Below are 12,219 nucleotides of genomic sequence, written 5' to 3'. Positions count from 1 at the left end.
GGGTGGGGGGTACTAACGATGACGACCATGACGACCATGACGACGATCATCAATAATGATGATGATGATGATGATGATGATGATTATGATGATGATGATGATTATGATGATGATGATGATTGAGATAGTCTCCTACTTTCAGCATCAATACCATTATTATTATTATTATTATTATTATTATTACAGTTAATGCCGTGACATGAAAATATACCCACCATCTTTCAGAATACAACAACGTTGAACTGCAATTCTGACGATGATGATGATTAAAGCGTATAGACAAATACACTACACCTATGCAAGATATACACGTACGAATATGTATGTGTGTATGCGAGTGTATACACCCACACATACACACCTATACATAAGCGTGTGTGTGTATATATATATATATATATATACATAGAGAGAGAGAATATATATATATATATTATATATATATATATATATATATATATATAATGTGTGTGTGTGTGTGTGTGTGTTGTGTGTGTGTGTGTGTTGCCCTGTCTCATTTTTCTATTTGCTTCTTTCGTTGTTCGAAAGAAAAGTTCGCTTTCCATGTTTGTTTGTTTTAATGTTCTCGTGTTTTTTGACGTCCTGTACTCATATATGCATGTATATATACATATATATGTAGGTATGTACATATATATACACACACACACATATAGAGTGATGTATACACATTTACAATTCACTGAGGAGCTTTGAATCTACTCACATTTCAATTCACCTGGGACATCCCGCCTGAAATCTTGATACCGGTTTAATGATGTCATTGCGAATTGTAAATATAATACCATTTATCTGCAGAACCGAGGAATGTGAAGGTGGATCTTGTTGAAGGTTTCACGCCCCGCTTCGTTAAGTCTCTCTCGCTGCGTTCCAAGGCGGCCATTTTGAGCAGAGCAGTATTATTCACATGATCTCCGCTAGGCACACACACACACACACACACACACACACACTAGAAAAAAAAATGCACAAATACTACAGAATATTTGCAGAGATACCCTTAACAAATGATGTAGTAGCACTGCTAACGCAGTCGAACAAAGTATTGACTTATAAAAGCGTTTAATATACTTTATGGTATATAATGGTTGCATAAGAAAATACCACGTGACTACAAATCATTAGTACCAACATGCTGTATACAACAACATGGTGTATAGAGCTGAGCTGTAGCATGACCAGAAATCAATGCTTACAACCAATTCGCGAACGCCTCGTTCTAATGCACATAAGAAATGCATATAATACACATGTCTATACAAATATATACCTACGAGGGTGAGCCAAAAAGTAATGCCATTTTGTTCAGGACAGGTATAATTACGAACACAGAAACATGTATCATACATCAAAATGAAGCTGGTCCTCTGTGGATCAAATCCCTACTTCTCAACATAGTCACCGTTTCTCTCAATAGCAATGTTCCACCTTCGAATGAGAGCATGTATCCCTGCCCCGTAATATTCTGTAGACTGTTCTTTGAGACACTTCTTCACTACAGCTTTCACTTCCTTGTCACTGGAATAATGTTTGCTTCTCAAACCCTCTTTCATAGCGCTGAAGAGATGATAGTCAAGTGACGAGGAAGTTAAAACTGCAGTGAAGAAGTGGCTCAAACATCGTACAACCGTGACCACTCCACTAATTGGTTCATCAAACTATGTTTCTAAAACTGCATTTTTAAGCTCAGACGGTGCGATTTCACTGAGAGTTAGCTGCTAGATTTACTGAGCTCGGATTTTTCCTTGCTTTGGCGGGTTGGGTTTGGGGTTCCTATCTGGGTCGAGTAATAGAACCCAAGGGTCTTGAGTGAGCGCTGGTGATATGAGAACTGAAGGCTTATGTATGATGGTTGGTGGTGAGAGACCCTAAGATTGTTGTGTGATGGTGGATGGTTTATGGTCGTGAGGGTGAGACCAAAGCGCAAGTTTAATAATGGTTGATATATAACAGTCCGACATTAGTGGAAACTCATTCACCACAAGCAACCCCGACACATTGTGTAGACAATGTCGTCGCCAATGGGGAGCTAAACTAAAATATTGCTGCCGCGTTTATTTGGAGAATAAATAGGAATAAAACAAGCCAAGGGCTCTCCCTCGCAAAAAATAACAGTCAAATCTTCCAGAAATCAAACCCCGCCGTTCGAAAATGGTTGGATAAAACATAAATATTTATTGAAATGATAACAGAAGATGCGAAGGTCACATTGGGAACCCCGGAGGAACGATGAAATACACCATAGAGAAAACCTTTTATTTTCCTGGGAATCGCACTAACTCACTTATAATACAAATTGTAGCACAAAACTTCACAGATCTGCCTAATGGACCACACAGGGCCTACGACAGAGGGATGATGTTCAAGATATAAAAATGCTTCTTAACGACTCCGAATGACGTCAGTTTTATGTTATCAGCCATCTTATAGAGAATGCTTAGAGTTGTTGCTGTTGCTATTGTTTTCTAGTAACAAATTAGCTGCGAAGTATTTATTAGAATTTTAGATGCTGTTTCTGATGCTGCTGCTGCTGCTGTTGAAACCACAGTTATTGCTGCTGCAGAAATTATATGATTTCACTGTCCGACTGATGATTCGGAGGCTGAAGGCCGTTGGCTAATCGCAACGATCTCCCACATTCAAGCAATTGAGCATATGACTGTATCAACATCTACAACAGTTGTACAACAGCATCAACAACAACAACATTATCTACTAAACATATCTATTGACCGATCATCCTGCAACTGGAACTGGTTTCCAGAAATGGGGCGATAAAACAGTTTTACACGGCATTTAATGACAACAGAGCATTTCTCACATATGCAATAATAACAATAATAATAATAATAATAATAATAATAATAATAATGGTGACTAGCAGCACATATTCTGACAAGTGGCATGATTTATGCAATAATAAATATTCATGTCAAATATCTACTTGTGCTGACGGATAAAACACCGAAAGGCGCGAACACAGAAAACGGAAAATATATTCAAAACACACAGATGCGAAACACACACACACACACACACACACACATATTAATACTCAGAACACATCAACATAATGTGTGAATCATACATACATCTCATATTTATCACCATCGCATACTTGATACTCGAACGTGGATTAGTTGACGTAATATATTTTTCACACACATGCTTTTTCGTTTTCCGACACAAGCATACATATATACATTAGGCATCATATGTATGCATGACACAACCCAGCACATATACAAGAAATCAAATTCCACATCTCTCTCTCATATATATATATATACATATATATATATATATATATATATATATATATATATATATATATATATATATGTGTGTGTGTGTGTGTGTGCGTGCGTGTGTGTGTGTGTGTGTGTATATACATATATATATATATATATATATATATATGTATATATATATATATGAGTGTGTGTGTGTGTGTGTTTGTGTGTGTGTGTGTATGTATATGTATATATATATATGTATATATATGTATATATATAAACAGATACACACGCAGATGTATATTATTTCCATAGTCGTACGGACATCACACGCGTACACACATGCATACGTATAGTTCCCTTGAGATTTTTATTCCGGATCTATGAATTATGAAGACAAATTGTGATGGCGTTATGAAGAGAGGGAAAACGATGACACATCGACGGCCATTAAGATAAAATATATTTGCATCAGCAATTGTCTCTTGCCAAGGCAGAGAGAGTTCGCAACGAAGACAGCATGCGAAATGTAGCATCACCATCACCAACAGCAACAGCAGGAAGTGAAGTAATAGACGCAACAAAAGCACAGATATAAGCAGTTAATAATACACAGCAACAACATGAACAACAAATGTCACAGTCAAAAACCAATCCCGTCATCATCGGCTGTTGTTGCCCCCCCCCCCCCCTGCGCCTCTAAATAAAACGATTACAGCATAATCGAGATGCATCTACATCATTAGCAAATAGTTTCCACAGAGGGAATCTGACAGAGACAGTGTGTGTGTGCGTGCGTGAATGTGTATGTGTTTGAGTGCATGTGTGTGCACCTGTATAATCTCTTGTGAAAGGTAGAAGAGTCCAGTTTGCTGGACATTGTTGTAAAGCTGAAAACGGAGTAATTTATACTCTTCTCCTCTGGAAGCCATCTGCTCGCAATACCAGAGGGCGCACACTCTCCTACCCTGATGTAATCTCCAGGGATACAGGCATCCAGCAACAGGACCTCCGTAATGCTATTGATGGACCGTGAGGTATGGCGTAACATAGTAAATTTCATTGTCTCGACCACAGTTGAACAATGATGATGATGCATGTGTGTGTGTTGAAACTAGTGTCGTTGTATTCAATTACTTTTATTCAAACGATAGAACGAAATACGCCTAGAAACAGACGTATTTGCGGTAGTCCAGGTGTGTCTGAGTTAGGTGTGAATATCTCAATAAAACCCCATGGCAACAAGACAAAATGGCGGGAGAGTGGACCCTGCAAAATGGTGGTTCATGTAATTATTATATTCGTTAGGTGACTTTAGAGGGTGAACTGTAAGGCAACTGTACTGAGGATAGATGACGTCATCATGACACAACAGCGACATCATGGAGAAATTTATTATGTAACATAAACACTCTCTCTTCACACGAATATACATACACACATACATACACGGACATACAAGTCTATGCATGAATGCACGCACACACACACACATATGTGTTTGAAACGCGGAGTAGATAAAACAGGACAAGGGATGAAGGGATTGCTATTTATGTTGCTTGTCTCGTTTCTTTCTTTCCTTGTTCGAAAAAAAAAAATGTTCGTTTTCCATGTTTTTGTGTTTTTTACGTTCCCGCTTTTCATTTTCTTCACGTCCTGTAGCCATATATGCATGTATATATGCATATACATACATACATACATACATACATATATATATATATATATATATATATATATATATTATAAATAAATTATATATATATATATGTATGTGTATATATATATATATATATATATATATAAATGCATGTATATATGTACGTATATATATCTATGTATATATATATATATTATATATATATATATATGTCTGTATATGTATGTATATATATATATACCTATGTATATATATATGTATGTGTGTGTATATATATATAGAGAGAGATATAGAAAGAGAGATAAAGAGAGACCGACAGACTGACACACAAACACAAGTATATATGTACACGCACGTACGTACGCACCACATACACACAGACACACATATATACACACATCGTTGTGTCTACGTTTACACACACTCATGCACACACAAACAGTGCAATTGTGAAAATGAAAGGCTGCAGCGCAACCTGTTGTGCTATGGATCCCTAATACCATCAATAAAGTTGTCTCACCATATTATAAAAACGGTTTGAATTTACGATGGAGTCGACTTCTATTAGACTATTTATCCCTCCGTTTCACGCATCCAACACAAGTGTGGACACAAAGGCACGTGTCTAGGTATATGTAGGTGTTGGTGTGCGAGTGTGCGTATGCTCGAAAAAAGAAAAGGAAAGCGAAAAACTTTACAAAACGACGTATAAATATCGCCCGCTGTTTTGTGGCGGGAGATTGAAAGGTCAGCTGGCCTTGAGTCGTTATGAAGAAAATGGTCGAAGGAAATTCAGAAACACGTTCACCACAGGACAAACAAACATATGAAGCTAAATAAAACAAAAAAGAAAAAAAAAAAAAGAAATATATAATAATAATGATGATGATGATGATAATCTGGTCCGGGAGCTTTCCATAATAATGTAGAACAGGATGAAAAAATAGTTTGACATAATATATAGGAAAACATAAAGCTGCATTGCCAAGAAACTACAAGTAACACTGTTGCTGTGTAGGCGTGTGTGTGTGTGTGTAGGTGTGTGTGTAGGTGTGTGTGTATGTATGTGTGTATGTGTGTTTAGGTGTGTTTGTGTGGGGCGTTTTGTATTGTAGCTGTATTTTCGGCATTAAAAAAATATCCCATAGACTTGGTAAGTGTTTATATTGGCAGCATCTTCTTCAAGTCAAATAAAATGGTAAAAACCAGGAAATGAACTCATAAATTAGGATAACTGGGCGGTTGGGAACGCGCGCGCACGTTTGTTTGTGTTTCGCAACGAACAGTTTTTATTAACAGAGAGATTGTTTCCAATTTCCAAAGAGCGACCATTTATCAAAAAAAAAAAAAATACTGAGCCCGCTTCCTTTGTGTCGCAGTTCATTGACATGACCAGTTACAGAGCGAGAAGGGAGGGGGAAAGAGTGTGTGTGTGTGTGTGTGTGTGTGTGTGTGTGTGCCCGTTCGTCTTTGGAAATTGTCAGCCAGAATTTGCAGAAGCAGTATCGAACATGCGGAGAAAGACGATTTTTCGACTTCTTTGAGGTAGATAGGAAAAGAATTTCTTCACATTATTTCTTTATTTATCTCCGGAAGAATCGTGTCCAAATTTTTTTAATTCGGAGAAAAATCTCAACTGCTTCGAGATTCGCTAACGGCCATTTGTAATCAGAATCTCCGTCTTCGCAAATGGCAGGACTTGGCACTTTAGCCGGGCAGCCGAGAGACACTATGAGGCTAACAGTGAAGAATGCCGCAGCGGTGCCGGCAGCTGAGATAGTGATAGGTAGGGTGGTGGTGGTGGCGGAATGTTGGCGATCGGTTAATCTGATCGAAAGGAAACACTCACCCCGACGTGACACAATCGAAATATTTCTAACGTTAAAAATGCCTTTTTGCATTGTTTTATAGTTTCTTTTTGTTTTCGTTTTTTTTCCGAGATAAGCAGGATCTGATGAGATGATAGGCCACCGGTCTTAGAGCTGGTAATGTCAGGAGGAAACTCTTAAAATATGGAGATAGTCAACACAGCAAGTACTTCCTTGAGCTATCGAAGACATTGCAGAGATTGCAGAAAATATAAAAGGAAAATCATGACTTCTCTATCCACCCCCTATCCATCCATCTATCAATCTACCTATGTATTTATCTATCTATTCATCCATCTATCTATCTATCTATCTATCTATCTATCTATCTATCTATCTATCTACCCGTGTTTACGCTCTGGGTTCACATTCCACCAGCTTTCAATGCTTTCGAGGTCGAAAACATAAGAGCTAGCTGAGCAATGGCGGTCAATGTAATCGATTGCCTCCCCCCCTCCCCCCAAATTTCGGACCTCGTGCCAATAGTAGAAAGGATTATTATTGTTTTACCGTTTTGTTTTATTATTTCAATTCGGACACCAAGCGAAATAACGATTTCATGCTCCGTTGGCAGAAAACCTTACAGAACGGAATCTATGAAGATTACTTATTAATTTGATAAGTAGTCCTCAAATTAATAAGGTACATATTTATTGCGCCGCAAATAGTTTCTGTACTCTGCTGGATTAACTTCTGTTTCTTTTCAGAACAGTGGACATTGTACTTCAAGAATTATTTAAAACTGCTGTAAAGGAGAGCACCGGTATTGAAGCGGGCGGTGTTGAATTTGTGTGCGTGCGTGTTCAACTAATCACCAACTAAATACCTTCACATAATTTGGGTTGGTAAATAGCGGGGCTGTGTCACGTGACATGAGATATTTTTGCTGAAGAATTCAAACATGGACGAGTCGTAAATATCCTGCATGTGTGTAGCCGGGGTGCAGAGAACACACCTACCACTGCGGGGAATCACTTAACACAATTATTCTGGTCAAAACAAACCGCACACAGAATGTCTGCGTTTCTATAAACATCGCCGTGAATGTTGCTGTTGTTGTAGTCGTTAGTGTGTAAATGGAAACGATGGGAAAGATAATTAAATTATATAATTCTGTAGATTATACACAAGTAAATATTTACAAAAATACAACAAATAGAATTTAATGATAATAATAATAATAATAATAATAATAATAATAATAATAATAATAATAATAATAATAATGGTGAAAACGATTGATATAGAAGAGGAGGAAGAGGTGGTGCTTTCCGTGATATTCCGTAGGAATGTTGCAGCGAAGCTTTTGAAGAACGAAGTCTTAATTTTTCTGACATGTTTTGCTGCCAATGTTGTTACTGGAGAGTAAACACGAGATATTTCCAAACAAAAAAAGAAGAAAAAGAAGAGGAGAAGAAGAAGAAGAAGAAGAAGAAGAAGAAGAAGAAGAAGAAGAAGAAGAAGAAGAAGAAGAAGAAGAAGAAGAGATAGAGAGCGAGAAGGAGTGAGAGAGAGAGAGAGAGGAGAGAGAGAGAGAGAGTTGATAGATTACGTTAAATGAAAATAAACGTAATCTATCAACTTTGGTTTTCAGTTCCCATTCTTCGAGCTTCTACTCGAAGTACAGGGACACAAACATTTCTTCTTTGTTGCTATTTATGTTGTCGGCCCCGTGAGGGTGGAATACAGAATTGACCCCCTCACCACAAGATTTGAGCTCAGAAGATCAAAGAGACGTAACTAAGTAACGCAACACATTTAATCCATTACTCTACTGTGTCTGCCACTAACCACCCTAATAATAATAATATAATAATAATAATAATAATAATAATAATATAATAATAACAACAATAATAATTTTCTAAATTATCGGACCCGATGTGTTCAATAGTGAAAGTAGAATGTTGTGATATTATGGGAGTTGTACGAAAAATTAGGCAGCCGTGGACATAACTGGTGTAACTTTTATATTTATTGACACAAGTCGTGAAATTTTCACGTCAGTAGAGTAATTTTTCTTGCAGTTCTTTATTGCAGGCAAATAATGTTTGTCATGCAGAAGCAATGCTCGATGTTGTGTTGTTGAGGAAGAAGAAGTATAGGCTGTCCAATATTCAAAGAAGGCTACGGGTAGTTTAAAGAGATGACACCACTGACGAAAACAATGTGCATAGATGAAAAATTTTCTTTTTAAAAAAGGAGAAACGCAATATTGAAGACAAACTATGCAGTAGTGGACCTTTAACTACGACCAGTGAAGCGAAACGATCTTGACTGGACGAACCGATGAGTTGTAATTCGTGAGCTTACTGTCAATGAGTGCTTACAAAAGATGGTGAAAGACTTTGAGTGGTAGTAGGTGTGTGCAAAGTAGGTACATCGGCAGACGGCACCTGATTTGAAGGAAAGAAGAGTGGAATTCTCTTTTGATTTGCTAGAGGCGTTTGAAGGTGTTTTCTTATTTTTTGACCTGGTGACAGAAGAGAATGGCACGTGTACTTTTATGATTAAGAGAGGATAGCCCCGTCGATGGAAATATGTCACACCTCCCATCCTAAGAAGTTCAAGGGCCGATGATCGCAGAAGAAATGATAGTTAGTGCTTTAGAATATCACAAGGGCGTCGTTTTCCTTGTCTTTCTGGAATGTGACTTTACAAGCGGTGCATTGAGATACTCAACCAACGTATAAAAGCCACCCTGAAGAAGAGGCCGAACAGAAATCTGTTAACAATCCACATTGACCTTGACAATGCGCCACCACAAAGATCTTTGGTAACAAAACGGGCAATCATTAAATTGGATCGACCCCTGATCCACTATCCATCGTACAGCCCGAATCGGACATCCTCTAACTTTCCCATATTCGGTCCAATGGAGGATAGTTTCAGAGACAACGATTTGATGATAAAGACAAAGTGAAAATGACTGAAGAAATGTTTACAACAGAGTAAACGGTAAATTTTTCAAAGAAGATTCGGGAGTTGAGTTCATCGATGGCGGAGATCGAACGCTTGTGGTGGAGATTAGGTTCAGTCACTGTTCATTTGTATGTAGAAAGAGTCATCTGATCGAATCATTTGAACGAGTCGTTTGAACCAGCTAATCTTAAACGTCTGCATTACGTTTCGTTCAATAAATATTGTGGCAAAACATCATATGAAGTAATCGTCGGTCGAAAGATGGTAAAAAAAACACATAGATGTATCGTTGAAAGACCACTGTGAAATGAAGCAATGAGTCGGTCTCTACTAGGACATTTGACAAGCTAGAAATAGCAGCGAAAATTTACTTCAAATAACCTAAACAAAAAAAGGAAGGATACACTAGATGTGATTCTAGATATAAAGTTCTTCGTCCACATCAAGAATGCTGGGGTTAAACTAGACAACCCAAGACTTACTACTGAAGAAAGTGGCTTTTAATCTGTCTTTGGACAAAGACAGGTTCCTTTCCCATGGTATAAAGTCAGCGTAAAAGTGTTAAGACATGTCCGTCGTCGCCATCACTGCCAACAATTAGAGAAATATGTAACAGAAAATATAAGATTCCACAGGAGGAAACGAGGGTGGCAGAGAGAGAGAGAGAGAGAGAGAGAGAGAGAGAGAGAGAGAGAGAGAGAGAGAGAGAGAGAGAGAGAGTGAGAGAGAGAGAGAGAGAGAGAGAGAGAGAGAAGAGAGAGAGAGAGAGGTAAACATTATACACAAAAGAAGGGAGATGAAATATTTGACATAGATATATAATATTAGAGTTTCTTATAACGATCGTTCTTGAATGTCCTCCAGCGAAGGAATATTGATCGTCAGAGAAGTTTTTGGTTTTGTTGTTCATGTAGTAGTAGTAGTAGTAGTAGTGTAGTAGTAGTAGACTTCATTGTTCTGAGTAAATAATATATAAACTATATATTTTGTCATCACCACCAGCCACACCGACCTCACCGTATCCTCTCATTCACCTCTGTCTTACTAACAAATACACACAAGTATATAGATAAACGCATACGTCTCATGTACTGTTACACATATTGCCACACTTCCATCTTCATAGTCTCATATATTTCCACAACCCGACCTCATTATTATTATTATTGTTGTTGTTGTTGCTGTTGTTATTATTATCATCACCATTATTATTGTTATCATTATTGTTGCTGTTGTAGTTATTATCATTATCATCATCATCATTATTATTGTTATTATTATTGTTGCTGTTATTTATTATTATCACCATTATTATTATTATTATTGTTGCTGTTGTTATTATTATTATCATCATTATTATTGTTATTATTATTGTTGCTGTTGTTATTATCATCATCATCATCATTATTATTATTATTGTTGGTGTTGTTGTTGTTGCTGCTGTTGTTGTTGTTGTTGCTGTTGTCTTTTGTTTCAGCGTTGTTCTCTCTCACCGTCATCGCCTGTGTCATAATTAATTACTAATTAACAATCACAAACGACATTCTCCTGCACTTTTATCAACCACCATGGAACACCTGACACCGAGTCCGCGTGTCGGTCACGCCGTGGAACACGTGACCACACCGTTGTCAGACATGCGCTCTCATCGACTTAACACCATCAAGTCTGACGAAGTCGTACGGTTGTTTTCCACTTCTTACCTGTTCGCGCCAAATAAATCTCACCAACCAGCCAACCATTGCAATGTGTCAATGTTCCAGTGGCCATGCTGTGTTAATAGCAAACACTTCGGTTGAGAGAAAGACAAAACCAGTCTCTATCGCTCTGTTCTTAAACACAGTACTTGGGTAATTAGCGAGAAATTAATCAAGTTATTAACATAAATAATTATATTTCTTTTGTGTTCTGTTTTTGAAACGTCGTCCATGAGAAAGACCAGTTGACAAGAAGAATATTCTAAGAATAAAAAAGAAAATTGAAGGAACTAACGAGAAAGATATGGCCACACACGTGTTGGGAATGTGTGTGTGTGTGTGTGTGAGAGAGAGAGAGAGAGAGAGAGAGAGAGAGAGAGAGAGAGAGAGAGAGAGAGAGAGAGAGAGAGAGAGATTATGAGTGAGCGAGAAGGCATGACGTCTTTGTTTAGATATAAATTATCTTTAGACGTTAACGGAATTGTCTTATTTATAAAACAGTGGACAGAGAGAGGGGGAGAGGGAGAGAGAAAGAGAGAGAGAGAGAGAAACGGAAAGATGGACGGAGTAAATTAGCAGAGAGGAGCAGCAGTAATAACGTTAGCAGAGTGAATATTTCTGTTAGGAATTCGAGAGGAAGAAAGAGGAAGGAGATGTCGTTAGCTTGGCAAAGGAAATATATTAGAATTTCCTATCAATGAGTCTTTTGCTGTCTTGCACACACACACACACACACACACGCAGACACACACACATATACATACATACACATACATTCATACCCGCATATACACATACATACATATACATACATA

At 37.6% G+C, this 12,219-nt stretch overlaps 1 protein-coding gene across 2 annotated transcripts in view; it reads right to left on the bottom strand.

The window, feature by feature from the left end:
- Positions 1-12,219, bottom strand: part of LOC115218050 (protein prickle-like) — a 117,042-nt gene that overhangs the window by 100,162 nt on the left and 4,661 nt on the right. Inside the window, exon 1 of one of the 2 annotated variants that reach the window (XM_036503702.1) lies at positions 7,745-7,757. The exons of the other annotated variant lie outside the window; for it this stretch is intronic. The gene's annotated coding sequence lies outside the window, so the exon portion shown is untranslated. Of the gene's footprint in view, positions 1-7,744; positions 7,758-12,219 lie in introns of those variants that run through there. 2 annotated transcript variants of the gene reach the window in all.

Source organism: Octopus sinensis, linkage group LG1 (assembly GCF_006345805.1).
Source record: "Octopus sinensis linkage group LG1, ASM634580v1, whole genome shotgun sequence".
Taxonomy (NCBI): domain Eukaryota; kingdom Metazoa; phylum Mollusca; class Cephalopoda; order Octopoda; family Octopodidae; genus Octopus; species Octopus sinensis.
Note: the sequence above shows the minus strand (reverse complement) of the source record. Positions and strands in the feature narration are given on the sequence as shown.